This window comes from Doryrhamphus excisus, chromosome 2, assembly GCF_030265055.1.
Source record: "Doryrhamphus excisus isolate RoL2022-K1 chromosome 2, RoL_Dexc_1.0, whole genome shotgun sequence".
Taxonomy (NCBI): Eukaryota; Metazoa; Chordata; class Actinopteri; order Syngnathiformes; family Syngnathidae; genus Doryrhamphus; species Doryrhamphus excisus.
In genome coordinates, this window is record NC_080467.1 from 23017725 (window position 1) to 23020224 (window position 2500).

Sequence of the window (2500 nt, forward strand, 5' to 3'; positions counted from 1 at the left end):
TCCTATTTGAAGGCGACGCAGGCCAATCTAGACTCCAGCAAAAAATGTCAAAACAGCGCCCTCTGCTGTCAGGCAAGAGCAGAAACCATAAAAAGCTCACAGCACCTGGTATTCCCAGGCGGTCTCCCATCCAAGTACTAACCAGGCCCGCCCCTGCTTAGCTTCCGAGATCGGACGAGATCGGGCGAGATCGGGCGCTTTCAGGGTAGTATGGCCGTAAGCTGCCAGGCCAACTGAAAAGATCCTATTTGAAGGTGACGCAGGCCAAACTAGATTCCAGCAAAAAGTGTCAAACAGCGCCCTCTGCTGTCAGGCAATAACAGAAACCATAAAAAGCTTACAGCACCTGGTATTCCCAGGCGGTCTCCCATCCAAGTCCTAGCCAGGCCCGCCCCTGCTTAGCTTCCGAGATCGGACGAGATCGGGCGTTTTCAGGGTAGTATGGCCGTAAGCTGCCAGTTCAACTGAAAAGATCCTATTTGAAGGTGACGCAGGCCAAACTAGACTCTGGCAAAAAGTGTCAAACAGCGCCCTTTGCTGTCAGGCAAGAGCAGGGACCATAAAAAGCTTACAGCACCTGGTATTCCCAGGCGGTCTCCCATCCAAGTACTAACCAGGCCCGCCCCTGCTTAGCTTCCGAGATCGGGCGTTTTCAGGGTAGTATAGCCGTAAGCTGCCAGGTCAACTGAAAAGATCCTATTTGAAGGCGACGCAGGCCAAACTAGACTCCAGCAAAAAGTGTCAAACAGCGCCCTCTGCTGTCAGGCAAGAGCAGAAACCATAAAAAGCTTACAGCACCTGGTATTCCCAGGCGGTCTCCCACCCAAGTACTAACCAGGCCCGCCCCTGCTTAGCTTCCGAGATTGGACGAGATTGGGCGTTTTGAAGGTAGTATGGCCGTAAGCTGACAGGTCAACTGAAAAGATCCTATTTGAAGGCGACGCAGACCAAACTAGACTCCAGCAAAAAGTGTCAAACAGCGCCCTCTGCTGTCAGGCAAGAGCAGAAACCATAAAAAGCTTACAGCACCTGGTATTCCCAGGCGGTCACCCATCCAAGTACTAACCAGGCCCGCCCCTGCTTAGCTTCCGAGATCGGACGAGATCGGACGAGATTGAGCGTTTTCAGGGTAGTATGGCCGTAAGCTTTAAGGACAACTGAAAAAATCTTATTTGAAGGCAACGCAGGCCAAACTAGACTCCAGCAAAAAGTGTCAAACAGCGCCCTCTGCTGTCAGGCAAGAGCAGAAACCATAAAAGGCTTACAGCACCTGGTATTCCCAGGGGGTCTCCCATCCAAGTACTAACCAGGCCCACCCCTGCTTAGCTTCCGAGATCAGGCGTTTTCAGGGTAGTATGGCCGTAAGCTGCCAGGGCAACTGAAAAGATCCTATTTGAAGAAGACGCAGGCCAAACTAGACTCCAGCAAAAAGTGTCAAACAGCGCCCTCTGCTGTCAGGCAAGAGCAGAAACCATAAAAAGCTTACAGCACCTGGTATTCCCAGGCGGTCTCCCATCCAAGTACTAACCAGGCCCGCCCCTGCTTTGCTTCCGAGATCTGACGAGATCGGGCGTTTTCAGGGTAGTATGGCCGTAAGCTGCCAGATCAACTGAAAAGATCCTATTTGAAGGCGACGCAGGCCAATCTAGACTCCAGCAAAAAATGTCAAAACAGCGCCCTCTGCTGTCAGGCAAGAGCAGAAACCATAAAAAGCTCACAGCACCTGGTATTCCCAGGCGGTCTCCCATCCAAGTACTAACCAGGCCCGCCCCTGCTTAGCTTCCGAGATCGGACGAGATCGGGCGAGATCGGGCGCTTTCAGGGTAGTATGGCCGTAAGCTGCCAGGCCAACTGAAAAGATCCTATTTGAAGGTGACGCAGGCCAAACTAGACTCCAGCAAAAAGTGTCAAACAGCGCCCTCTGCTGTCAGGCAATAGCAGAAACCATAAAAAGCTTACAGCACCTGGTATTCCCAGGCGGTCTCCCATCCAAGTCCTAGCCAGGCCCGCCCCTGCTTAGCTTCCGAGATCGGACAAGATCGGGCGTTTTCAGGGTAGTATGGCCGTAAGCTGCCAGTTCAACTGAAAAGATCCTATTTGAAGGTGACGCAGGCCAAACTAGACTCTGGCAAAAAGTGTCAAACAGCGCCCTTTGCTGTCAGGCAAGAGCAGGGACCATAAAAAGCTTACAGCACCTGGTATTCCCAGGCGGTCTCCCATCCAAGTACTAACCAGGCCCGCCCCTGCTTTGCTTCCGAGATCTGACGAGATCGGGCGTTTTCAGGGTAGTATGGCCGTAAGCTGCCAGATCAACTGAAAAGATCCTATTTGAAGGCGACGCAGGCCAATCTAGACTCCAGCAAAAAATGTCAAAACAGCGCCCTCTGCTGTCAGGCAAGAGCAGAAACCATAAAAAGCTCACAGCACCTGGTATTCCCAGGCGGTCTCCCATCCAAGTACTAACCAGGCCCGCCCCTGCTTAGCTTCCGAGATCGGACGA

The 2500-nt window shown here is 52.5% G+C and overlaps 4 non-coding genes and 7 pseudogenes across 4 annotated transcripts; all 11 read right to left on the reverse strand.

The window, feature by feature from the left end:
• Positions 1-93: 93 nt before the first annotated feature.
• Positions 94-222, reverse strand: LOC131121623 (5S ribosomal RNA; annotated as a pseudogene).
• A 112-nt stretch (positions 223-334) lies between these two features.
• On the reverse strand, positions 335-453 carry LOC131121134 (5S ribosomal RNA). The gene has a single exon (XR_009127669.1). It is a non-coding gene; the product is annotated as a 5S ribosomal RNA (ribosomal RNA).
• A 112-nt stretch (positions 454-565) lies between these two features.
• Positions 566-674, reverse strand: LOC131122677 (5S ribosomal RNA; annotated as a pseudogene).
• A 112-nt stretch (positions 675-786) lies between these two features.
• LOC131122470 (5S ribosomal RNA) lies at positions 787-905 on the reverse strand (annotated as a pseudogene).
• A 112-nt stretch (positions 906-1017) lies between these two features.
• Positions 1018-1146, reverse strand: LOC131121708 (5S ribosomal RNA; annotated as a pseudogene).
• A 112-nt stretch (positions 1147-1258) lies between these two features.
• Positions 1259-1367, reverse strand: LOC131122553 (5S ribosomal RNA; annotated as a pseudogene).
• Positions 1368-1479: 112 nt separating this feature from the next.
• LOC131120121 (5S ribosomal RNA) lies at positions 1480-1598 on the reverse strand. Its single transcript, XR_009126683.1, has one exon. It is a non-coding gene; the product is annotated as a 5S ribosomal RNA (ribosomal RNA).
• A 113-nt stretch (positions 1599-1711) lies between these two features.
• Positions 1712-1840, reverse strand: LOC131121624 (5S ribosomal RNA; annotated as a pseudogene).
• A 112-nt stretch (positions 1841-1952) lies between these two features.
• Positions 1953-2071, reverse strand: LOC131121674 (5S ribosomal RNA). Its single transcript, XR_009128172.1, has one exon. It is a non-coding gene; the product is annotated as a 5S ribosomal RNA (ribosomal RNA).
• Positions 2072-2183: 112 nt separating this feature from the next.
• LOC131120122 (5S ribosomal RNA) lies at positions 2184-2302 on the reverse strand. The gene has a single exon (XR_009126684.1). It is a non-coding gene; the product is annotated as a 5S ribosomal RNA (ribosomal RNA).
• Positions 2303-2415: 113 nt separating this feature from the next.
• The window catches only part of LOC131121625 (5S ribosomal RNA), a 129-nt pseudogene continuing 44 nt past the window's right edge, over positions 2416-2500 (reverse strand).